Consider the following 26,440-nt stretch of genomic DNA (forward strand, 5'->3'; position numbering starts at 1 on the left):
TTCATTTTATCTATGTTATCCAGTTTGCTGGAGTAGAGTTGTTCATAGTTGTTTTTTTTTTTTTTTTTTTTTTTTGTTTTTTTTTTCTTTGTGTGTGTGTATGTGTTTTATAATCCTTAGTACTTCACCTCTTTCATTTCTGATTTTGTTTATTTGGGTCCTCTCTGTTTCTTGGCGAGCCTGGATAAATCAACAAACAGTATCCCAATTATTGTTTAATAGCATGCTATTTAGCCTCCAACTTTGATTTTTTTCACTGTTTTTATTGTAGTTGATTTCTAATTTTATGCCATTATAATCTGAGAAGATGCTTAACATGAATTCTATCTTCTTGATTTTGAATAGACTTTGCCTGTATCCTAATATGTGGTCTATCTTTGAAAATGTCCTGTGTGCTCCTGAGAAGAATGCATATTGTGTGGCTTGGGGGTGAAATCTTCTGAAGATGTCAATTAGTTCCATCTAATCTAGTCAGTCATTTAGAATTGATGTTTCTTTGCTGATTTTTTGTTTAGAGGATTTATCTAGTGGTGTCAATGAGGTATTAAAGTCCCCATACTATGATTGTATTGCTGTCAATCTCTCCCTTTATATATTTCAGAAGATTTTTTTATGTAATTGGTTGCTTCTGTATTGGGTCTATATATTTTTACTAGAGTTATATCCTGTTGTTGAATTGCTCTCTTTTGTATTATGAAGTGGCCCTCCTTATGTCTTGTTATGGCCTTCACTTTGAGGTCTATTTTATCAGATATAAGTATTTCTGCCCCTGCTTTTTTCTCATTTCCATTTGCCTGAAAAATTTTTTCTATCCCTTCACCATCAGTCTGTGTGTCCTTTGTTCTGAGGTGAGTCTTTTGTAGACAGAAAATATGAGTCATGTTTCTTATCCTTTTAGCTACCCTATGTCTTTTGATTACAGCATTTAATCCATTTACGTTTAAGGTTATTATTGATAGGTACTTTTTTGTTGTTGCCATGTTTGTTCTTTATGCCTGTGTTCCTTCTCCCTTTCTATACTTTTTATGAAATATGCTAAATAAATCTTTTAACAAGTGCCCATTTTCTTCATGGGGAAATTAAACATATATAGCCACATCACTACATAACACATAAGAGTGGATAATACATACTTTGTTAGAAAAAAATCAGCAGTAAGAGGAAGATTCATAATGGAGGAGAACGATGAAATAGTACCTATACATGTTCTCAGAGAGGCATCAGTGCCAAACATCGGCAGAGATAGAATGATTGGTTATTGGACATCAGAGAAAGAAAAGGAGGTCCAGAAACTGGAGAATCAAACCTAGTGCCAGGTGTGTAACCATGGTTACTAAGGTTACTTAATGTTATTTGATAAGAAAAAGCAAGGCATCAGGAATCCAGTCACAATTAGGAGTATATGGTATGAAATATTAGTAAAAAAAAAAAAACGCGCGTGCGCGCACACACACCCCCCCATGTGTGTACATATGTGCACACACACATGATTTAGAAATAGAAATTAGAATAGAATTATGGCTTGCAAAGCAGAGAAAAATGAAACTCCAGGAAAATCAATATTCTAACATTAGCACAACTGGCGCTACCATCGCCCCTTCAGCCCTTTTGAAGATGTACGTTTATTGTAATATAAAGATTGTAATGCCTAAATTTTGATTCAGCTGATTAGTTTACCAGCTTTACACATCAAATGCACTAATCAGGACCAGGAAGCTACCACTATAAGCTTACAAAGCTTTCTCAGTATTTTTTAAAAATTCAGAATCCTTTGCGGCAGTATTTTTCTCATTCTTTTAAAACTAGTAAGGTGAAGTAAAATCTACTTGATCCACAAAAGTTTCATCATACAGTGAGATAGAAGGAAGAGGGGTTGAGTTTGAGTGAGGTTGTAACATTTAGATTGTTAGTAAAGATGATATTTGTAGTTGGATTTAGCTGAGGGTTACCTGGTCCAATGAAACCTAATAATGATTATATTTTATGTGTTACACAGCTTTCACTGATATGAAAAAAGAATTGTGTTTGTAGTCACTTTAAATCTCTTAGAGCATGACTCTACTTCATATATTCATTCAGGGGCGGTAGAAGGAATAACATGAGGAAGTCTAGACAAAAAAGAGCTGGGAGAGTGGTTCCACAGAGAATCTGTTGTGTACTGTGGGCTAAGTGAGCCGAATGTTTTATCGAGCAAATTTTCATAGGTGAAAAGAAGTAAGCCAGTGATATAGGCTGAGAATAGGAAGAGTTTAACTCTAAAAAAGAATAACCATGGCAACTAGGATGAATAGACACACATAAGAGACTCCTACTTTTGTGAGGTCAAGCTAGCACAGAGTCCAAGAGCGTATGGTAGATAAGTGGGGAATATAGAGAAAGCTCTTCAGAGGTTCAGGGGAAGGTCTAAGCAAGATTGGAAAATCAGTCTTATACTTGAGTACAGGAAGATAGAAAGTGAAGAGACAGGAGTCAGGGAGAGTGTACCTAACATAGGAAATCATGCTTTTTCAGTGCAACTAGAGATAAGAAAATGGACTCAAGTGATACAGTCACTTTTGGATAGCTAGCTATTGGAAATGGAGGAATAAAATAACACAAAAATATTGAACTTTGTGATTGGAAGAATGATTATGGAAAGGTTAGTGGAGCCAGAAGATTTATTCGGTTCAGGACCACTTAAGAAAGTGGCTTGCCTGGTTGGTGTGGCTCAATGGTTGAGCATCAATCTATGAACCAGGAGGTCAGTGTTCGATTACCAGCCAGGGCAAATGCCCAGTTTGCAGGCTCAATCCTTAGTCGGGGGCATGCAGGAGGCAGCCAATCAATAATTCTCTCTCATCATTGATGTTTCCTTCCTCTCTGAAATCAATAAACACAAACACACAATAAACAAACAAACAAAAAATAAAAGTGGCTGAAGGGTAGGTTTATGCAAGCCTTAATTCTAAATGAAGTATTGTGTATTTTATTTTGCAGGCCATGAGGAACCAATGAAGATGTTGAGCGTGAAAATAATGTATGCAGGAATGGTTTTGTAAAATTCATGTGCAAGATAGATTGAAGAAGAAAAGTTCCAACAGGTAGAAAGACCAATGGGAGTTTATTGCAATATTCTATATATTATATTACATATATATACCATAATATTATTTATAGTGTATATAAACACTTTTAGAAAGTTAAGTTAGCTCTAATTTGTCTCCTTCCTTATTTCATTTTTTCTCTATCTTCTTCCAGAATGAATTGAAAATGCTTATATCTCATCATCTAATTTCTACATTATTCTTTTCTCCCTAGTTATTTAGCCTGTTTGATATTTTAACACAAACAATCCAGTTAGAAAGATAAACTAATATTGTCTCTGAAAAAAATTAGTTATTTTTTTTATCTTTTTTTTTTTTTTTACTACTTTCACTATGCTAGTACCTTTTTCTTTGATCTATGATTTTCAAGGACCATTTAACAGTTTAAACGTTAAAATTTTTAGGACTTGAGTGAAAATCTGAACAGAAACAGGATCAAATTTTTAAAAGAAAAATTTGCAATATTTTTAATGGAACTTAACATCTATGACTACACATGAATTAGTGAAGACCTTGAATAGGGAAGTGGCCATGAAAATGGAGAGGAAGTGACACATTTGACTATACTTGTGGACTAAGAGGATTTTAGAAAATACAGAAAAGCAATGGATTACTTTTGAAACTGGAAGGTTAGGAGAAAAAATATCAACCATGTAAAAAAGGCATTTCAAAGAAGTTTTATTTTATATGTAAATAAGTAGATTTGGCTTCATATTGGATATCAGAGTGGCAATATCCAAGCAACAGATCTGGAGCTCAGGGAAGAAATTAATAGTGACCTATAGATTTGAGAATCATTTCTATAAAGGCTGGTGAATTTTCTGAGGACATGGAGAGTTAAAAGACAGCATATCTATAAGGAAATGCACCTTACTATTATTTCAAAATCTGTAGCAAAATTATCCCCCTGGTGTTTGAATTGGCACATAGTCATTCTGATAATGGTGGAATTTGTGTAATAGTTTTTCATGTGAAAGCTGACACTAAGATAAGCAGTTGCTTGCATCATGCATCATTGCAGTTCAACTGACACATATCTGTCCAGAAAAACCAGAATTTTGAAACAATAATGAAATAGTTCAATGTGTGTCATATGCTTCCAAATCTGTTTTTTTTTTTTTTTTTTTTTTTTTTTTTTTTTTTACAAATGAGGTCAATGTAAGTGTAATTAGATTAACTCACTCCAATATACTTATCTCACTGTAACACAAAATATAGATTCAAGAAGATCTACTACTCTTATTCATTAAATAACATCAAATCCAATTGTGTAATGTTATAGTTATGCTTCAAAATAATGGGAAAGCAAGCAAAATTATTTCTTAATGTACTCACAAATGCCTGACAACTAAAAAAAAGCCTTGATTTACTATGGCACAATTACCAAATTACCTTGTTTGACATATTTTTATACTTCATTTTAACTTAATGTAAATACTCACATATCTATCTTTTCCAAAATATAAATGTATTGAAATCCATTATTATTCTTTGTTTCTTTTTTAAAACTAAGTTTAGCAGTATTATTTATCACATACTTATTTAAATAATTTGAGCTGTGAGAACTTTAATGTGAGAGTATATTCTTAAATAGAATTATAGCTTGGCTTCTTTCAAGAGGAAAATTGATAAGTTTTACTATGGAGCTTATATTTTATATCTAATTTCAGTGTACTGTAGAGGAACATTTTTCCATCTTAATAAAAAAATCATTACAGAGCTACAGTTAAGTATAACTGAAAAACTATCACATTATCACTATAAATAGTTTAGGAAGTTAGACTCAATAATAGGGATAAAGATCTACTATGTTAATATTTAGGAAACTAGGTAATATATCATTAACAATGATACTAATCAAGGGGGATGGGGCTCTATCTTGTTCTAGAAAGGTCTTCTTGCCTAGCCTTGATATAATTGTACTCTGTGCATAAGCAGTAACCTCATTTGGGTCATGAATGTGAATCAAAAGGGTAGAAAATACCACATTTGACCTTGCCATAATGGCAAAACTTTAGATATTCAATATTGTATTGCTTATTGAATGTGCTAATTTCACTTGGAGATAATATAACTGCATTCATCTTAAAAAAACATAAATGAATAATGAATTATATCAAAAACAAGCACTTGAATCATATTTTAGGTTTTAATGGCCTTAAATTGAGTTAAATAGAGGCAATGTGAGTAAATTACACTGACAAAGAGTAAATTTATGATGAGATTTAACTACATTCTGTTACAAATTGTGCCTGGAGAATTTTATAGTTTTGTTTTCAAGGAGGTAGAATTAATAGGAATTACATCAGGAATACCAAGCATTATGAGGTCAAGGAATCTCAAATTACTGTTATGATTCTTTTCTGCTATCTAGTAATGATCCGATGTTCAAGTAAAGAGACTGTTAAGTATCAATTAAGAATTATAGTTGATAGAACTTAACATGAACTAACAGTAAGGAGTTTCTTAAGATATTAATGCCCCTTTTGATTTTATAAAAGTTTTAAAAAGAAATAGGTTTGAAAAAAAAGAACTAATAATTTTCACGAACTACATGTGGCTCAAACACATCTCTGTTGTTCTGTGTAGACCTGGGAGATAGACTCAGAGCAGGACTGTTGAGCTTGAATAGCTCTGTTGGAAGGCAAACAGGAAAGTAACACATAAAAAATTATTTTAAATATCAGTTCGGAAGGAGAAAAGTGGTGGGACCAAGAGAAAAGCCATCAGGAAGCAGATGTGCTTAACTCACAGTTAATCCTGCCTTGAAAAGAAATACAATCTTTTGAGGTTCATGGAGAGGTTCAAGCAAAGTTGAATAAATTCATTCAAAAACGTTGAATATCATTTTCTGCATCAAGCAGATGTGGACATGGATTATATATAAATCACATGTAATACAAAGATTGTATAATTATTTATATTGCATTTAATACATTTATATAAAAATAATATATACTAATAAAAGAGTAATATGCTAATTAGACCAGGAGACCTTCCAAATGTCTGCCAGAAAAAGCCATGGTAGCAAGGCCAAGGCAGAGGCGGTTAGGGGCAATCAGGCGGGCAGGGGAGAGCAGTTAGGGAGATCAGGCTGGCAGGAGAGGGCAGTTGGGGGTGATCGGCAGGCGAGAAGAGAGGTTAGGGGCAATCAGGCAGGCAGGCAGGTGAGTGGAGAGGGTGCAGGCTGGGCTGAGGGAACCCCCCTTCCTCCTGTGCATGTATTTTGTGCATCGGGCCACTAGTATAATTAAAATCCTATTTCTTATAATTATTATATGTTTATTCATCTCTATATATGGATGTAGATATATATCCACACAAAGACATTATGTATATTAAGTTCTGTTTTAAAATGTAAATTTAACTAAAGGCCCTATTTCATCTTATTCAAATTTTTTTCATTGATTTTTTTTTTTTTTTTAAGAGAGAGAAAGAAGAAGGGAGAGACATAGAGAGAAATATCTATTTGTTGTTCCACTTTATGCATTCATTGGTTGATTCTTGTATGTGCACTAACGGGGGATTGAACCCACAACCTTAGTATATTGAGATGATATTCACCAGAGCTTCATCATATCTAAATAGCTGCACTTCTCTAGCATATCCATTCTATCTTAGAAACTTTATCTGAGCCATTACTGAACCTCCCAACTGGATTATAAAGTACTAGAGGCCCAGTGCACAAAATTTGTGCATGGGGGGTGACCCTCAACTCAGCCTGCACACTCTCCAATCTGGGACCCCTTTAGGGATGTCCAACTGCCTGTTTAGCAGTTGGATATCCCTCTCACAACCTAGGACTGCTGGCTTCTAACTGCTCGCCTGCCTGCCTTCCTGATTGCCCCTAACTGCTTTTGCCTGGTCACTCCTAACTGCCCTCTGCTGCAGGCTTGATCACTCCCAATTGCCCTCCCTTGCAAGCTTGGTCCCTCCCAACTACCATTCCCTGCTGGCCACCTTGTGGCGGTCATCTTGTGTCCACATGGGGGCAGCCATCTTTGACCACATCAGGGCAGTCATTTTGTATGTTGGAGTGATGGTCAATTTGCATATTACTCTTTTATTAGATAGGATAGAGACCTGGTGCACGGGTGGGGGTCAGCTGGTTTGCCCTGAATGGTGTCCCAGATCAGGGTGGGGGTTCCATTGGGGCATGGTGTGGCCTGATCAAGGGGCCTGTGGTGGTTTGCAGGCCAGCCATGCCCCCCAGTGACCCAAGTGAAGGCCCTGCTATCTGGGATTTATTTATCCTCTATAATTGAAACTTTGTAGCCTTGAGCGGAGGAGGCCAACACAGACCAGGGCTGCAGAAGCTTGGCTTCCTCTATTGCCAGGGGCAACTCAAGCCTCCTGCTCTCTCCAGTTCCATGGTCGCCGCCATTTTTGTTGGGATTTATTTATCTTCTATAATTGAAACTTTGTAGCCTTGAGTGGAGGCCTGGGCCTGCCAGGGTATGTAGAAAGCTTGGCTTCCTCCATTGCCGGGAAAACCTAAGCTTCCTGCTGGCTCTGTGGCTGGAGCCACCTTGGTTGAGTTAATTTGTATGCTTGCTTCTGATTGGATGGTGGGCATGGCATGTGGGTGTAGCAGGGTGGTGGTTAATTTGCATATCACTCTTTTATTACATAGGATACTAGATGCCGAGTGCATAAAATTCATTCATGCGTAGGGTCCCTAGGCCTGGCTGTCAATCAGGCTGATTGGGGCCTTCCTTCCCTGACTGCTGGCTGCCAGCTGCTTGCTGGGGCCTTCTTGCATTCCGTGCTTCCCCCTGGTGGTCAGCACACATTATAGTAAGTGATCAAACTCCAGGTTGAACTCCGGAGGGGACACTTTGCATATTATCCTTTTATATATATATAGATATTATTCCATTTTACAGATGAGAACTTCAGAGAAAATACTGAGATCTCAAAGCTACCAACACATGTGGACCTTGAAATCTGTCTGTTTCACTACAAAAGCTGTTTTTCCATTTCATTTCTTGTTTTTCTAATAGCATATACATATGTAAGAGTAATAAAATGATGTGATTTCTTTCCTTTTCAAGTTTTTTTGTATTATGTTGTTGTAAACAGGTTTAAGTACAACATATCTAATTTCATTATACATACATGCATTAACAATTACAAATTCAAAGAACTTTAGAGTTTTGTTGTAACATGGAATTTTAACAAATGGATTAATCTAACACTGCAGCATGCATTGAATGAAGATTCAAGGAATTTCCTCGGTTCAGGAGCCTTGGCTGAGATTTGGTATCACCATACCAAATGATTCTTCCACTTACAGCAATTAAGTTTCCTGATCAGACTCCAGACAGATCTTTTCACTAAATTCATTCTTTTGAGACTAGTAGATATATAATAAACATAAATAAAATGTTTAAAGCTTATTTCAAAATGTGCTTTCAGAAATCTATTCATACAATATCTTATATGTCCGCTTATGGTTTCTTGAACCAAAGTTTAAAATCCATTGCTTATGATTATAGTGTAATTTATAAAAAGAATATGTTGCCTTCAAAACCCACATAAGACCTAAAAGATGTTGGGTTTGTTCACTGTTGTGTTTACCAAGAGGGTCAATAGCTGTTTCTTGATAGTGTCAGTGATAGATCTGCTCTCAGTTTAACAAGTAATTTTCACGAATTTAAGTGAGAGGGCAGCACCTTGTCCTCTGTGAGGGACAGTGGTCTATCTCCTCTTTGTGAGATACTTTGTATTTGTATGTCCTTAATGAGTGTGTTAATTATATCTCTTCAGAAGAGGATATGATATCAGCGGTAATTTCAATCTGTGTTCCCCAGAAAGTTGCATGCCTTTAAGATCTTATCCTGTAAAGTTTGTATGCAATGGCAAAGCTGTTGACCAGGTGAGTAGAGGTGTTGTATTAGTTTGCTAGGGCTTCTATAGCAAAATACCACACACTGGTTGTCTTAAACAACAGGAATGTATTTTCTCACAGTTCTGAATGCTAGAATTCCAAGGTCCAAACTGTTAGCAAGTTTGGTATCTTCTCAGGCCTCTTTCTTTGGTTTTCAGATGGCTGCCTCCTGGCTATGTTCCCTCGTGGTTTTCCCTCCATTGGTGTGCTGTCTGTGTCCTAGCCTCCTCTTCTTGTAAGTACATAAGTCATACTGGGTTAGGGCCTAACATTATGACTTCATTTTTAAAACCTTAATTACCTTTTAAAAGCTTTGTCTCCAAATATAGTCAAAAGCTAAGTACTGAAAGTTAAGACTTCAACCATTGAATTTTGGAGGGACACAATTCAGCCCACAATCAGTGTACCATGTTCCTTTGAAAGTGAAGTCAGACTGTGTTGAAATAGACACTGAACAGAATTTATAAGCCAAGTCTATAATAGCAAAATGTGTACAAATTGCTGATTAGTTGGAATTAGTAATTTCAATTATATTGGATATGAGGCATATCTCTTTATCCTTCATTTTATATTCAGTAATTTTTCTGAGATTACAGGGCATACCTTGTTTAAATTTATTAGAAACCCCATATATAACAGTCTTGATTAAGATGTGCAAAAACCAACCGGTACCTGATTATATATATATATTTAAACTAGAGGCCCAATGCAGAAAATTCGAGCAAGGAGCTCGACTCTCGCAGCTGATGGCTTGCCTCTACCCTTGTGCCCCAGCTTCGTCTGTAAGGTCATGTAAGGTTGTTCAGCTATCTGGTCTAATTAGCATATTATGCTTTTAATATATATATAATTTCAGAGAAGGAGAAAGAAACATCAATGATGAGAGAGAATTATTGATTGCCTTCTGCATGTCCCCTAATGGGGATCAAGCGCACCACCCAATCATGTGCCCTTGACCAGAATGGAATCCAGGATTGGGTTCTACAGGCCAATTCTCTATCCTCTGAGCCAAACCAACTAGGGCAATACCTGATTATATTTTTGTTGTATAAATGCTTTTGGTAAATTTTGGAATTCCAATTGTGTCAAACTGTGGCTGTGTATCAGTTTTCTGTTATTGTTTCCTTCCCCTGTATCCAGTTTTCTTTATTTCTTTTCTTTCTGTCTTCCTTCTGCCCCACTCCTTTCCTCCCTTCTTTATTCTCTTTTTCTTTCTCAGAGGTTGTGGGGTTCTCTTTACTGGCTCATAATTATAAGTTTACTAGAGGCCCGATGCACCAAGACTCATGCAAGAATGGGCAAAAAAAACAAAAACACACCAGCAGTCAGTAGACCCAGTTACCAAGCCAAAGCAAGAGAAGAAAGACGCCTGTGGTAGTAGTCATAGTCTAAACATTCTGCTCACAGTGCCAATTGATGTGGCCACACCATCATAAAAACTCCAAGTCAATCTCCTTTCTTGTCTCTTGGTAGCCATTTTCAGACTTGGAACACATGTAACTCTCCCAAGAAAGCTCCATTATGTAAGTAATGAACATTTTATTCTCTCTTCGTGTGTGTGTGTGTGTGTGTGTGTGTGTGTGTGTGTGTGTGTGTGTAATCATCAGACTTGATATCTGAACCACATTTTTCATGGGGTCCTCACTTTTTCTGCAGAATGACAACAACAGTTGGTCTAGAGAGGGACCTGAGAATGTGCATTTCAAACAAGCTCTCAGGTACAGTCAGTGGTGAAGGTTCATAGACAACATGGTTTGGGTAGCAAGATTGTTGAGATTATTGTTTTAGGACTTAAGACACTGAATAATTTTATATTTTTAATGGTAAAATATATATGATAAAATGGTAAAATGGTAACAATCATATAATTTTTAGGATAACTACAAAAGAAACAGCCAAAATAATTTAATAAAAATAAAATAGAGGATTAAAAATAGCATATAAAAATCAAGATAAGTAAAATGTAACAAATGTATCCAAATATAACAAATCTAAATATATAAGTGTCTACAGTTAACATAAATGGATTAAACTGGACAGGTGAATTATATTATAGTAGTTTATATGTTACTAAAGGCCCAGTGCATGAAATTCATGCACAGAGTGGGGGGATGTCCCTCAACCCAGCCTGCACCCTCTTCAATCTGGGACCCCTGAAGGGATGTTAAACTGCCTGTCGGACATCCCTCTCACAATCCAGGACTGCTGGCTCCCAAATGCCACCTGCCTGCCTTCCTGATTGCCCCTAACCACTTCGTCCTGCCAGCCTGTTCACCCCCTAACCACTCCCATGCCAGCCTGATTGATGTCTAACTGCTCCCCTGCCAGCCTGTTTTCCCCCAATTTCCCTCCTCTGCCAGCCTGGCCACCCCTAACTGCCCTCTGCTACAGGCTTGATCATTCCCAATTGCCCTCCCTTACAGACCTGGTGCCTCCCAACTGTCCTCCCCTGCTGGCCATCTTGTGGTGGCCATCTTGTGTCCACATGGGAGCAGGATCTTTTACCACATGGGGGCAGCCATCTTGTGTGTTGGAGTGATGGTCAATTTGCATATTACTCTTTTATTAGATAGGATAGAGGCCTGGTACACAGGTGGGGGCCAGCTGGTTTGCCCTGAAGGGTGTCCCGGATCAGGGTGGGGGTTCTCTTGTGGTGTGGGGTGCCCTGAGTGAGGGGCTTGTGATGGTTTGCGGTCTGGTCACACTCCCTGGTGACTCAAGAGGAGGCCCTGGTATCTAGAATTTATTTACCATCTTCAATTGAAACTTTGTAGACTGGAGCAGAGCTAAGCCCCCTGCTCACTCCAGCTGCCACCATTTCTGTTTGGTTTTATGTATCTTCTATAATTAAAACGTTTTATCCTTGAGTGGAGGCCTAGGCCAGCCAGGGCAGATGGAAAGCTTTGCTTCCTCCTTTGCTGGGGAAATCCTAGTCTGCTCTCTCCAGCACCATGGCTGCTGCCATTTTTCTTGGGATTTATCCTCTGTAATTGAAACTTTGTATCCTTGAATGGAGACCTAGGCCGGCTAGAGCAGGTGGAAAGCTTGGCTTCCATTGCTGGGGAAACCCAATCCTCTCAACTGCTTTCTGTGGCTTTGTCCATTTCCTTATTCACAATGTACATTAAGATAAAGAGCTTTACAAATAAAAGAAAGCTAAAGGAGTTCATCACCACCAAACCAGAATTATATGAAGGGGGTTCTTTAGGAAGAGGAAGAAGATAAAGATAAAAATATTGAACAGCAAATACATAACTATCAACAAGTGAATCTAAAAACTAAGGGAATTAAAAAATCTGATGAACAATATTAACTGGTAAATATAATAGAATCAGAGGTATGGAAGGGGAGTGGACTAACGATTCTTGGGGGGGAAAAGAGAGTGGGGGATGCGGGAAGAGACTGAACATAAACTGTGCACCTATGGATGAGGACAATGGGGGGGGGGGAAGGGCAGAGGGTGAGGTGGGAACCTGACAGAGGGGAGCAATGGAGGGGGAAAAAAAAGAGGAACATTTGTAATAATATTAACAATAAAGATTTATTAAAAAAAAAAAGAAGAAAAAAAAAGATTTTTATTAACAATGCAAATTAACATTTGTGAGAAACCTATTGGCGAACAAAAAATGAAGACCCACTTGGCTATATTTAGCTGACCCTTGCTCAATTTGACCCTGGCCCTTTCCCCCTCTCCCCATCTCCATAACAACAATTCACAATTCATAGGACTGATTTTCTTTTAGCATTGGAATTGAGAGTCTGGTTTAAGAAATTTAACCTAAAGCCAGTAGAGATGTAGGGCTAGGTGCCAGCCAGAGATCCGAGGGGAGGGGATATGGCGTGACTTCACCTGGGAAAGATTGTAAAAATTTAAACTTTGAAAGTTATTATAAATCAGATTTCGGCATAGTTTTCATGTATTGCTTGACATATCAAAATTCCTCTTTATACCTGTACTTGCCCTTGGGGTAATTTGGATTTACTGCATGCTTCTAAGGGAATCATGTGTGTGCATGGTTGGTATGTGTATGTGCGCACATGTGAGTGTGATGTGTACCATTATTTTTTCTGATAAGTGAACTGACAGCAATATGTGGCCAGCCATATTCTTTGTAAACCTGAATTTTGGGATCTATTTTACTAAGGGGTCTGATGACCTGGAACAAACAGTTCAGCTGGTCAAGGATTTGGAAGAATGTAAGTGAAGAAACCAAAAGAAGAATCATACTTCCTGTGATGTGTGGTAAATGGAACATTTCAAGCTACTAATTTAAACCTCTGTGTTTTGGCCACATAATGATCCGTTAAAAGTCATCCGAGGCTTCTTCTAACCTACTTTGCAATTGTTAGCTTTTTTGTGCTATATATTTGAATGACCTAAGGTTGGAGGAACAACTGCTTCAAACCAAACAAGCTGGTGAGTTTTAAAAAAAACACAGAAATTACCTAAAATATTTCTGTCTTTCAATGCCCTGGGTCATGGTGTTCTATTGAGTGCGATCAGGCATGAGACAGGCAACTTCCAATTTTTTTTTCTTTTCCACCTTTTTCAGCCCTAGATTCTAATAGAAACATTAATATTTTGTCAGTTATATACTAAACTATGTTAAAAGCTTAGTGCTGAAGCATTATTTATCTCACTGTAAGGAAGTTAGGAATTTGGGCCAAATATATATTCTACAATAATAGAACAGAAGGATGTGAATGAATAAACCTAATTAATGTACCTTGATAATTTAATCCACCCCCCCAAATTACTGTAAAGACCTTTACAGATGTGCTGTATAAACATTTTCTAAACTATATTCTCTAACTGTACATTGCTTAGCTGGTGTAAGTATTCTGTAACCGGAAATGTGATTGCAATGGATAAGTAGTGAAGATTTAGTTCATAGAGCAATATATAACTAGAGGCCCAATGCATGAAATTTGTGCAAGAAGTTCAGCCCTCTGAGCCCTGCTTGCCTCAGTTGGCCCTCGCAGCCCTGGCTTTGTCTGGAAGATCATCCGGAAGGTCATTCAGCTGTCTGGTCTAATTAACATATGCTTTTGTTAGAGGGATTTTTACACTTTAAATTATGTGAAAAAGGGGGGGGAAAGAATGATTGCGAAGGACTGTATCAAACAATTGAAAGGCAAATTATATATAACAAATTGTTCCAGTGTTAATTTTAAGTTCCCTTCCATCACCATGAGACAAGCTATGCCAAACTGAAGTGATTGCATCTGTTTACATTAAAAACATAGACCGATCCACTCTGGTTATAGTTTTGGTTTATATTTTAATTCTGTTCTTGTTATTCAGGTTCTGCCAGCCTCATTCTGTGTGTCCTGGGCTGGTCTCGGCCACAAGCCTGTTGGGTCTCTCTCCATGAGTACAGCGGTCTTGTACCAATTGGAGTTTTCAGGTTGAATAATTGTTGACTACAAATGCTGGGATTGTCAGGTTTCGTTAAGAACTTGTTCACCAAAAAAATTCTCATTTTTAGCTTCTGAATTTCCTCTAAGTTTATTTTAGGAAACTTATTTTATCAATAGGAAAAAATATAAGTGCTCTGCATATTCCACCTGTTCATCATTCTGTATTCTGCCTGGAATATGGCTTTTTTGCTGGGAAAATTAACTTCATTATTGACACTGACGTCTGAGCTGAAAATAGATCGCCCTTAACCATGACACTTCCTGGTTAACATCATTGAATATCTCCCACTGGCTATTTATAATCCTTTTGTATCCAGTATGACATAGGCTACCCCTTCAGCTTTATTGTCTAATCTAGTCCTCAGACCACATAAAACGAGGTCCATTTTCAATTTAAGGAAATTGAAACAAAGAAATATTATGTCATTTGCCTGAGTTCCCATAGTTGATAAATGTCAGATCCTGGATTCTACTCCTACAGATCATCTGGCTCCAAGTCTAACTTCCCACCCTAGCATGTTGAACTTGCAGTTGTACTACTGTCCAGCTTGGCTATGTTGTGTTCATTTCCTGGCACTATATTTCTGTTTTACCAAAAACCATCTCAGCAAGGTCAACGTCATTGATCTGGGCATTTAAGCTCTTACGTTTATAACAGCCTCCTCTCTCCTTCTCTCCCTCACCCTCCCCCCCCTTTTTTTTCTCTCTTCCCCTACCCTCCCACCCTTCCTTCCTCTTTCAAAGATTTGCTTTTATTTTGTTAAGAGCAATGCGCCAACACCACATATATTTTAAGAGATAACCACATATTTGAGCTAGATTTGAAGGATGACTGAGATGTTTCCTGGTGAGTTGGCCAGGTGAAGGGAGTAACCTGTAAAGGCACTGGCATGTGAAAGCACCTGGAACATTCAGACATATAAAAAGTATCTAAATCCACAAAGCTTCTTCAAAGCATTTGTCAGATTTTCAGTTATAAAATCTGAGTAATAATTAAATAAATATAGAGGAAATCCCATTGTGAGAAATTGACATGAAGCATAGAAGATTAATTGATTTTAGTTAAAACAGACGTGCATACTACCTTCATTTTGAAACTAAAAGTTATTAATTAAAATAATTCAAATTCTAGGATACTAGATTTTAGTTGCTGAAGTATATTAAGCAAGAGATAAATATAATTGTTTCTTGGAATTTATATTCAGTTGTCTATTGGAGGACATCCTCTTTAAAACTTATCCTCCAGCCGGGATCGGTTTGGGTCAATGGATAGAGCATCGGCTTGGGGACTGAAGGGTCCCGGGTTCGATTCCGGTCAAGGGCATGTACCTTGGTTGCGGGCACATCCCCAGTGGGGGGTGTGCAAGAGGCAGCTGATCGATGACTCTCTCTCATCGATGTTTCTGGCTCTCTATCTCTCTCCCTTCCTCTCTGTACAAAATCAATAAAATATATTTAAAAAAATAAAAATAAAAAAAATAAAACTTATCCTCCAGTAGTTGTCTTAAAGTATCCTCAAGTGATGAGTATCTTGTTTTCTTCTTTTTCTTTTTTTTTTAATCTCCAGAACTTCCCTTTATATATTGTTACAGGTTAATCATTTTATAATAAATATATTCCTCTATATTTCTAATTAAATTCAGCATCCCCTGAGAAGGGTCACACTAGCATCTATACTGCTTTATTGTATACTAGAGACCTGGTGCTCAAAATTCATGAACTGGTAGGGTCCCTAGGCCTGGACAGTTATTAAAGCTGATCAGGGCCTTCTGGCTGCAGGGCAGGGCCTGCCTTCATTCCGCACCATCCCCTGGTGGTCAGTACGTGTCTTAGCGAGTCACCTGTCATTTGCTTTATATGTATTAGAAACTATGCTCCTTTCTCTTAGAGCACACCTATTGTCTTGCAGAATGGTGCCTGAGCTAGGTTTCAGCTCCAACATCTTTAGCTAGACATACCTGTTCAGGAAAAAACATGCACATTCTTACTTGGGGAATTTGTTAAAATACAGATTACTGGCTGTGCATGAGGACTTTTGATTCAGAATATCTGACAGCTAGAACATTTATTTACTTATCCAGGGTTGCTTTGGAATCAGAATCATACTTGTCCAGAAACTGAGATTTGGGAACCATTTATCTTTATAGAAAGAAAAATGACCCTTCCCTTCCCTTCCCTTCCTTTCCCTTCCCTTCCCTTCCCATCCCTTCCCTTCCCTTCCCTTCCCTTCCCTTCCCTTCCCTTCCCTTCCCTTCCCTTCCCTCTTCCCTTCCCTCTTTCCTTCCCTCTTTCCTGCCCTTCCCTTCCCTTCCCTTCCTCCCTCCTTCCTTCCCTTTCTTCCTTCCTTTCTTCCTCCCTCCTTCTTTCCCTTCTTCCCTCCTTCCTTCCCTTCCTTCCTTCCTTCCTTCCTTCCTTCTTTCCTTCCTTCCTTCTTTCCTTTCTTCCTTCATCTCCTTCATTCATCCCTTCCTCTCTTCTTTCTCTCCTTCCTTCCTCCCTTCCTCCCTTCCTTCAAGTAAATATCTACTGAGTAGTTAACTTGTGCTAGGCTCAGTACTAGTCTTTGGGGATGTAAAAATGAGTAAAAGGTAACCTCTGTACTAAAAACCCCCATTGTCCATAGGTGGATGCCTACAAGGTAATCCACCACTGTGGTGTTGTAAAGCTTACTAAAAAGATAGATCAAATGTCATTAAATTAGGTAATGCAATAAAGTTATGGTACTGGTGAAAAGAGTAAAGTAAGAGTCTGGGTCATCCTAATGTAGAACCTGTAAGGTTAATAATAACAACAACAACAACAACAACAATAACAGTTATAATAAAGAGCAGTTACACAGCCCACAGTATATAATTGTTCTAAGATATCTCTTGTGTGCATGAGTGTGTGTGTATGTATATCTATTTAATCCTCAAGAGAACCTGTGGAGTAGCACTGTGCCCATTTTATAGCTAAAAAAACTGAAGCACAGAGATTTTTGCTGAGGTCTCACTGCTAGTAAGTGACAGGACCAAGATTAAATCAAGCTATTAAACACTGACTCTAGAATCAATGCTCTCAAGCGGTGGAGGGTGTGAGGAATAAGGGGGGGCATTAAGACACTCAGGTCTCTAACTTGAGAAACTGGGTAGATGACAATTCTGTTCACTGACAGAGGGACTATGTGGCGAGAGGGAGTGAAGGAGAAAGACAACAAACTTAGTTTGGTAAATATTAATAGTTTTATACTTATGAATATATCCCACAAGATGACAGGAATATGGGTCTGGAGGTCAAGGGAAACATGTAGGTTGAATAAGGAGAAGAGGAGAGCAAGATTGGGTGGGATTTTAGAGGGGATTCAGGACAAGATCCTCCTTCAAACAGAGGGTAGCTGTCCTTTAGAGTAAAAAGACCCAGTTATTCAAACTCATGAAAACCCAACTCCCTGTCATTTTATTATTTCTGAATTGTATCATTACTACTACTTATGGTAATGTATTCTATATCTACAATATTTATAGTGCTTACACACAGTCTCATTGGATCTTCATGTTACTCTTTGGAGAGAGACAAAACAAATAGTAGGAATTGAGATTTAGTTAAATTTTGTGATTTGCTGAGAATCACACATATGTCTGAACTTGAACTCAAACCATTGGCTTCAGTCTTAGTACCTTTGGAATCACTTTTAGTTGTCTTTCATCACAATAAACCTTTCCTATAGTTCAGAGAATCCTTTTTATTTGTTGCTTCTTGTAGGGTGTTAGTCATCTCCGGTACCTAGCATCTTATCATTTCCAAGGGACAAAAATTTAGCTGAAAGAGGACTTTTTACAAATATTTTACAGTTACTAAATTAACATATTTAAAGCTACCACTAAATTATAATGGGCATTTAAAAAGTTATATTTGTAATATCTATCCATCCTCCTATTTAAAGTTTAGGAAATATTGAAGAATAGAAGCACACTATTATTTTAAGGTTCTGAATGAATACTAAAGCATATATCTACCTAACCACAGATGGGAAAATATTTTTTTTTTCACTCTAAGCCTCTCCATTTAGAGTAGATTGCCAAAGTTTTAAAAATGACCCACAATGCCCTATTCCATCTGGTTTCTCACTATTGTTATGACTTTTGTTTCTTATTGTTCTTGTGTGTTTTTTATTATTGCCATTCATTAGCCCACCACATACATTCGTCCCTCAGAGTCTTTACACTTTCTGTTTGCTTTTCTTTGAACTCCATTCCCAAGGATCTTACCTCATTTTTTTTTTTTACACTTTTCCCAACCTTCCACTTCCTAGCATTATCTACTTCCCTTCTTTGCTTTTTAATTTTTTCCTCTATAGAACTTACTACTTTTTAAACTTACTACATATTTATACTTTTATTTTCATTGTATATCTATTTCTCCATACTAAAATGAGGACTGAGATTTTTGTCTGTTTATTGCTGACTCAATATTAAGCATAGCACCAGGTAAATAGCAGGAACTTATTAAGTAGATGCTGAATGAATGGATACACATGTATGAGATTAGGAATCCTGAGGTTAAAGTTTTCCATTCTGTGCTTTGTTTCATTATGCTGAAAAGTTGTGATATTCTCATTAGGGCATCCTCAGCTAATAGGACGTTCCCAAGCTGAGAGTGATGAGTTGGGGGAGCTATGGTGACAAGAGACAGGTCACCCATTTTGAGTGTACTTATCGCTCCATTGTACTTTTGTAGTCTTGGTAAAATGACTTAACATCTAGGATTCTTAATTTCTGAGGGCATAAAATGAAACATCCTTCCAACAGTCTCACAGGGATATTGTTAAGAATAAGTAGGAAGATAAAAGGAAGTATTTTGTAAATAGAAATACATTAGTAAAATGCATCTTAATAGTAGCATTGTGCTAATACTACTTAGCAGCAAAGGCTTAAGTAGTTGGATAATGGGAAATCTGTATTATGATCAGCCCAATCAAGTGTGCCCAAAAACATTCTGAAAAGTTCCATGTAGGAGCCAGGATTAAGTGTGATTGCCACTTGACTTGAAGAATATTCTGATAAAACACCCATGATTTGGATTTGGTTCATCTTACTTACTAATACTTTAATTTAGGGGTGTCGAACTCAATCAGAGAAGGGGCCAAAATCTAAAATCCAGCCTACATCGTGGGCCAAATGGTTTACTGAACAGTCATAAACTGTCATTGTGATGGAAACGCAGCGGAGTGCAGTGATGACAGCGCGGTGCGGGCCACATTGCAAGGCCTGGCGGGACGGATTTGGCCCGCGGGCCTTGTGTTTGACACATGTGCAGTTTAATTCATATATATTTTTATTTTCCCCAAAGTTTTTAAAATTAATTTTACAGATCAGTAAAACAAGAGTTGAACTAAGGGTTCAGAAAATTAGTTCAGTGTGTTCTGAATTTTGATTCATGGTTAAAATTTTTCAAATTGCATTTTTTTATATTCCTTCAGTTAAAAATCTTCTAATATGATCTTTGAATTGTTATGATTTTAAAATTAAAAAGAGTCTTTGGATACCTTGTCAAATTTTTCTTGTCATATTCTAAAATAATTCCCAAGATAGATGACATATTTTTTGAAAAATGTTTCAGTACTTCTTCATCTCTAAGTAAATATTTTTAGTAAGACTCTGACTTATTATTTATACTATGGTAATCACCTAATAAAATCTCTTTTTGGTTTCTTAAAATTCCAGTGCTCTTACTGTAGATAAACATAATTGGATTGGCTAAAAGAAATGACAAATTGTAAAGGGAAGGGAATAAATCAGAAGTAATTCAGAGGTATGGTAAATATGTGCCTAACACTCACATGATAATAAATAAGAGTAATGATGTTTTCATCTCACTGTCTGGGTAATTGATGTTCTTGGTTCACCAGTCTAACAATGAATAGTAACTACTCCTTAATAAGGCTGATTTTCCAATGGCAAAGAAGTTTTAATTTTAGAACATTTATCTTTCAATTCCAGCTAGCTAATCTACTCCTAGGTCACTATGTACAACTGCCAACCAATTTTATAGTTTTATAGTATAGCTGCTCATATGCATTGTTTATCAATTTTTGCATATATTTCTTCACTATCTGTAATATCATCAGTAAAACTAATAAATTCACTGGGTATTGAAGCAGATCATTGAGAACCTTTTGGTGTTTAATATAAAGATCTTGAGTCTAATGAGGCATTTACTTAAACTACAAAAAAAAAGTTAATGTCATTTCAGGCTTTGAAAAGTCAGAAACTGAAAATCTTTAGCTCACCCAGTATTTTAGAACCTGGCTTTAAAAACATTGAAATAATTACTTTTAAAGTCTCAACTACAATAGTGGGAAGATAAGAATCAGTGAAAATGTACATGGTGGACAAAGAATTTTTTCCTGAAGAGGAGTCATGGATCATAAATTACGAATAATACTTTTTGTTTGTGATGCTTTGTGCTCCCATAAATTAGTGATATATATAGCCAAACACTTTTAAAAATCAGAAATACTGAGATAAAAACAAGCATCAGTTCTGGATATCTAGTAGATAGAGCTGGACAGCCTGTAGATAATGCAGTGAACAACCAAAAATAAATTCAAATTTATTTTCAAATAAAATTCACAAAGTTTTATGAATTTCAATATATAAGTCTTTCACATGCATGCCTAAGTGGTTGTTTATTTTAAACTAATCCCATAGATTCATGTTGCTTCTCTTATCAAAGAAAGATGTTCACTGTTGAGGTGCTTTAGAATGAATAATTAATTATAATGAGAAGAGAGATTGGTTTCTATAACATTCATTCTAAGGTATGGCTGAGATATATTTTGGTTGAGAGAAAATAAAGTTTAATGATGGAATTAGAACACATCAAATGTCTTCCTTTTTTTCCATGTAGCTTTATAGAGCTAAACAGTCATTGTAACTATGGTGATGAGTTGAATGACCTATATATTATAACACAGCCACCCTGCTCTAACGATTTAGAGAAGCTAAATTATTAGTTGTTTTCTCTCAGACTCAGGAGGTTGCTGGTTACAACAATAAAATAATAACTAGTATTTGTGGACATCTGTGTTCAGGTTTTTATCTCTGTTAATTCTCATGTAACTCTTCAACTGGCTCCAGGGAGGAGCCTCCAGTTTGTTCAGCTTCAGCCTTGCTTCTCCCCCTCCTCCAAAAGCAAGCTCCTTCATAAAGCACTGAACAAGAGAGATTGTAATAAATATTTCACATTATACATCTTACACCAGAAAGCAGAGCAAGCAATTTAATACAGTTTCCCATTTTATAATTTTTTTTTATTCAGTTACTTATTTAATCACTAAAATGAAGTGTTTCTTTAGCCCTGCCTGTTGTGGCTCAGTTGGTTGAAGTGTCTGTCTCCCATATACTGAAAGATTGTGGCTTTGATTCCCTGTCAGGGCATACACCCAGGTTTTGAGGGACAGATCCTTGGGTCAGGGAAGGTACACCAATGCTTTTCTCCCTCTTCCTCTCCCTTTCCCTCTCCTCCTTTCTCTCTAAAATCAATAAAAATATGTCATCTGTTGAGGATTTTTTAAAAATTAATTTATTTCTCTCCTCTCTGCTTTTCATATCTCTGCTGTTTTGTAAACAATGCTTTGCAAAACAAAAAGCCCTATCATACCCTGCCCAGTTTTGCTCAGTGGATAGAACATCAGCCTGCAGATTGAAGGGTCCCAGGTTCAATTCCTGGTCAAGGGCATAGGCTTGGATTGCATGCTCAATCCCCAGTATGGTCATGCATGAGGCAGCTGATCAATAAGAAATTCTCTCATCATTGATGTTTCTAACTCTCTCCCCTTTCCCTTCATCTCTTAAATCAATAAAAATATATATTTTTAAAAACCTATCTTTATTAAGGTCCTCCCTTTTTATAAAGTGGTTCAACAACTACCTGATCTCCAGGGATTTGACCAGTATCTCATATTCCACTGGGCCATAAACCCTTCAAGCAGTTTATCCAAGTCACTTGTCACTGTACCAAAGAAGCTCAGATATTACCATAGTGAATGTTGAATTAGTCAAGGGTTCTAGCTCCATCACAAGCTGTGTATTTCCTCAAGGCAATTTGGCTGACGCATGAGGTTTTTTTTAATTTAAAATTGAGCCTGAATCTCGACAAAAAATGCTTTGTATACACTTTACTTCTTTACATTTGATCCTTGTAACAACCTTAGCATATAGACAGGAAAAGTATTGTCCTCAGTTTACAAATCAAAAATTAGGAGAGGTATAGGGACTTGCTCCAAGTTACACAGCTGTTACCTAGATTAGCATTGGATGGCAGACATTCAGATTTCTATCTAGTGCCAGTTCCACTCTATTGTGTCGTTTTTCATAGATAAATGAAGGTAAAATGTCTGCTAGTTATATTTTTAAATTAATACGAGAAGTAAATGTCCCCATGCACTCTGAAGGGGGAAATTTGGAATGCTATTATTTTAGACTTAAAATTGAATTAAATGTAACAGTTTGAATAATAATAAAGGGCTGACAACAAGTTCATTGGATTAAATGCCCTTTCCTATCATTAATTTCTATAATTTTATGAAAGAGGAAAGAACTTTTTAAATGTCGAGTTTTCATCATTCATGACCAAGACTTCAGTATTATTTTTATTGTCTCATTACTTGGAATGGCAATCACTCTGCCCATAGGATTAAATCAACCATGTACTATTTCTCCGGAAGAGTTTAGTGCTTATCCAGAAGAGACACCTTCAGTTTCTTTGTCACTATTACTATGCCACTTGTCCTCTGAAATGGAGTCTGGAAGATAGTTTAGCTTTGTAAATAGCAGCCTAACCCATCATACAGACAAAAAGACAAGAAAAAATAAATAAATAAAAATTTAGGGCTCCAGTATATCCATCTCCAGGAACAAGACAAGGATCAATCTGTTTTTACTCCAAGCCTAAAGAGACAGTCTAGGGTGGCTGTGAGCTCATGCCACAGTGGAATCAGCCTTAATGCCAAGATCACCTTTTCTACCACCTACAACAAAGCCTATCACCTCTAGTTGGTAGACCAACCTGATTAGATGAAAAGGGGGAAAAAATGGAAGAGAAAAGAGTCAATAATAATCAATCTCTCCAGGTATTTTTAACCGGGGTCTGTCAAAAGATAACACAGCACTCTGAAATGTGTTTCTGCTTTTCTTTGGGAAGGATTTATGGCTTTCATGAAGTTCTCATAGCAGTTCATAATCCAAGAAAGGAAAAGCGGCTGTCTAGGGACAGCCTGAGAGTGGGTCAGCTGAAAGCTCCATCTCTCAAGTACACATTCCCACCCAGAACTTGGCCTCATTAACCACAGTCCCTTCTTCAGGTTGGCATAGTAATTACCCGTGATAAAGACATCTCACCCAGACTTCACCACAAGCATGGAACTCGTGCCCAAAATATGGCACTTCTCTGCTCAGAGACCTTTTAGTTTAGTTTTTTTAATTTGTTTGTCTGTTTTTGTTTTGTTTCGGCTTCCATGGCTAAAACTATGGAAACTCCTAGAGTTATACTTCCATTGGTAAGCTCTCTTCTAGCTCCAATCTTGCTATATCTACAAATTTCTTACTGGTATCTCCACTTGGATTTCACACAGACATTTCAAAATTAACATATCTAAAACAAAACTCTTCATTAGACATGCCACCATCCCACCTTTGGGCTTCCCTTATCCCTGCTGACACTTAACATTATGCAGAATTGTAATTTTTTTGCCAATCTCATGGGTATAAATTTTGTTTAATTAGCATTTTTCTAATTACTGTTGAGTTTGTGTGTTTTTTGTGTGTGTGTGCATGTTTCTCTTCCAATTAGATGATCAATTCCCTGCAGTTGGGATTATGGGTTCTTATTTTTTTTATTTCCAAAGTTTCTGGAAGAGTATGTGAAACATGTTCAGGATAATGACCTTCTAGTTTATAAAAGTGTAGATGAATGAATTCATAAAAACCTCAGAGATTGCTGAAAAAAGTGACTCTAGTTAAACAGGTTTGTTGTGTATACTCAGTAGAGGTTTAATCAAAGCTAAATATGAAATATTGACACAATTTAGTTTTTTAAATTTTATGTGGGGTTAGTTTTGACACCGCTTGCCTAAGTCTAAATAAATTCAATGTTCTTCTCACCATGGCATGGTGGGAAAGGATGGCTTTTGGAATCAGCATATATATCTGTTTGCACCCTGGCTCTGACCTGTACTAAGTCGGTGAGCGAGGACAAAATTTAAACTCTGTGAGGAAAATAATACATATTTCATAAGCCTAATTTATAATTAAGATTTAAAAGAATACTGTCTTATAATTATCTATCATTTACATCCTATTATCTGGTGAACTAGGTGGTAAATAAACAGTAACTTTTATTATTTTTGTTGTGAGGATTTCATACAACTTCAAAATGCAGTTAAAATTGAATTTCCATTTTTCCCCACATGGGTATCCTAAAGGAGAAGTATACTGTACACTCCCTGTGCTCTGTAAGGTCATTCATTAGTTACTGCCTTCTTCAGAATGCATGACTTACATATACAGAACAGCTGCATTGAGGGTCTAGTTTTTTGAATCACTAGTTTCTGACATTAAAAAAAAAACAACTAATGGTCTTATGTTATTTTTTTTCTGATACCATTTTCATATGAAAAAGGAAAAGAACGTTTAAAAGGAGCACGATGATCATTATTGTGGTTGCACTTGTGATTTATTTAAATCAAGTTTTATACAATGTGTTGCATGTCAGTCAAACGTGCTATGTTTAGCATTGCCCACTCCACACTCTGTGCCACAACAAATGATTTATTCTCACCCTACATTTATGGGTTAATGAGGTTTGGCTAGACCACAATCTTGGCTTGGCTCTATGATACAGATTGTGCTCATATCTACTTCTTGTGTCTCTTGGTCAACTTGAATCAGTGGACCACCTAGGTCCTAGGACATGCTTATCTGACCCAATAACAATGATATAAGAAAGTAAGCCGGACCTTACAAGTTCATTGATATTTGAGAATGTATATGTGACAAGAGTAGCAATACTGTAACGTAATATGACAGCTTAAGGGAGGAAGAGTTAAAATATGCAAAAATTCAGTAGATAGAAGAAAGCAAATTGACTTTTATGAACATTAATTATACTATGTAGATACTTTATTGAAGTTATTGTATTTATTCCAGATAACAACCCTAAGTCTGAATAAATTCATCCTCTGTGAAGGGGGTGTTTTTATCCTTGTTGTAGAAAAGCTGAAACAGGGCTCAGAGATATTAAATGACTTACGGTAGGGCTGAGCTAGCTAGAGGTGGGGCTGAGATTAGAAATCAGGTCTCTAGAACCTGTGTTTATTCCTAGAAATAAGGGGAGAGGGAGTTTCAAAGTATATAACTAAGTTAGCAAAAGCTAGAAAGTGGGGAAATGGGATGTATTGGGGTTTGGCAGCTAATCCTTTTTGGAAAGTTTGCTGGAAAAGCCATCATTGTGGAAGACAAGACTATTCAGATTGGATAGCAGTTAATCTGTATTTAATTTTGTGTAGGCCCTGTGGAAGCATCCAACATAAAAGTGATAGTTCAGAGATATGCTTTGGGAAGGTTAATTCATCAGGTTATATGGGAAATGGGGAAACATTTGGAACTGTATCGACAACTCAGGAGGTCAGCAAATAATTGAGGTAAGTAGTAATGAAGACTGACTGGCCTAATTGGTGATATAAAGGCAGCAAGAGGAGGCAGATGTGGGGGGTACCAACCAAGGAGAAAAGATCATTTTTTGGCAACCAGCTAGATATGGTAATGAAAGACAGGAAGGAGCCCACAATCACTCCAATATGTTGAGAAGGGATAACTGGAAGAATGGCAATGAGAGATATAGAAAAGGCAACATGAAGAGCTGAATATGGGAAGAAATAATGAGTTCTGTTCTAGACATGTTGAGTTTGAGAAGAAACAGTTTGAAATACCTGACACTCAGAAGAAAGGATAGAGTTAGCTGTTGACTGAAATTCATTCTCATCTTATATACTAACAGAATTATAGCT

At 36.9% G+C, this 26,440-nt stretch overlaps 2 long non-coding RNA genes across 2 annotated transcripts in view; both read left to right on the plus strand.

Moving 5' to 3' along the window:
* LOC123651869 overlaps positions 1-10,480 on the plus strand; it is a 69,772-nt gene extending 59,292 nt beyond the window's left edge. The window contains exons 6-7 of the long non-coding RNA XR_006740836.1: positions 2,977-3,080; positions 10,447-10,480. This is a non-coding gene — a long non-coding RNA (uncharacterized LOC123651869). The remainder of the gene's footprint in view (positions 1-2,976; positions 3,081-10,446) is intronic.
* Positions 10,481-25,938: 15,458 nt separating this feature from the next.
* The window catches only part of LOC118712867, a 29,668-nt gene continuing 29,166 nt past the window's right edge, over positions 25,939-26,440 (plus strand). The window contains exon 1 of the long non-coding RNA XR_004986146.2: positions 25,939-26,074. This is a non-coding gene — a long non-coding RNA (uncharacterized LOC118712867). The remainder of the gene's footprint in view (positions 26,075-26,440) is intronic.

This window comes from Pipistrellus kuhlii, unplaced genomic scaffold (assembly GCF_014108245.1).
Source record: "Pipistrellus kuhlii isolate mPipKuh1 unplaced genomic scaffold, mPipKuh1.p scaffold_m20_p_9, whole genome shotgun sequence".
Lineage (NCBI taxonomy): Eukaryota > Metazoa > Chordata > Mammalia > Chiroptera > Vespertilionidae > Pipistrellus > Pipistrellus kuhlii.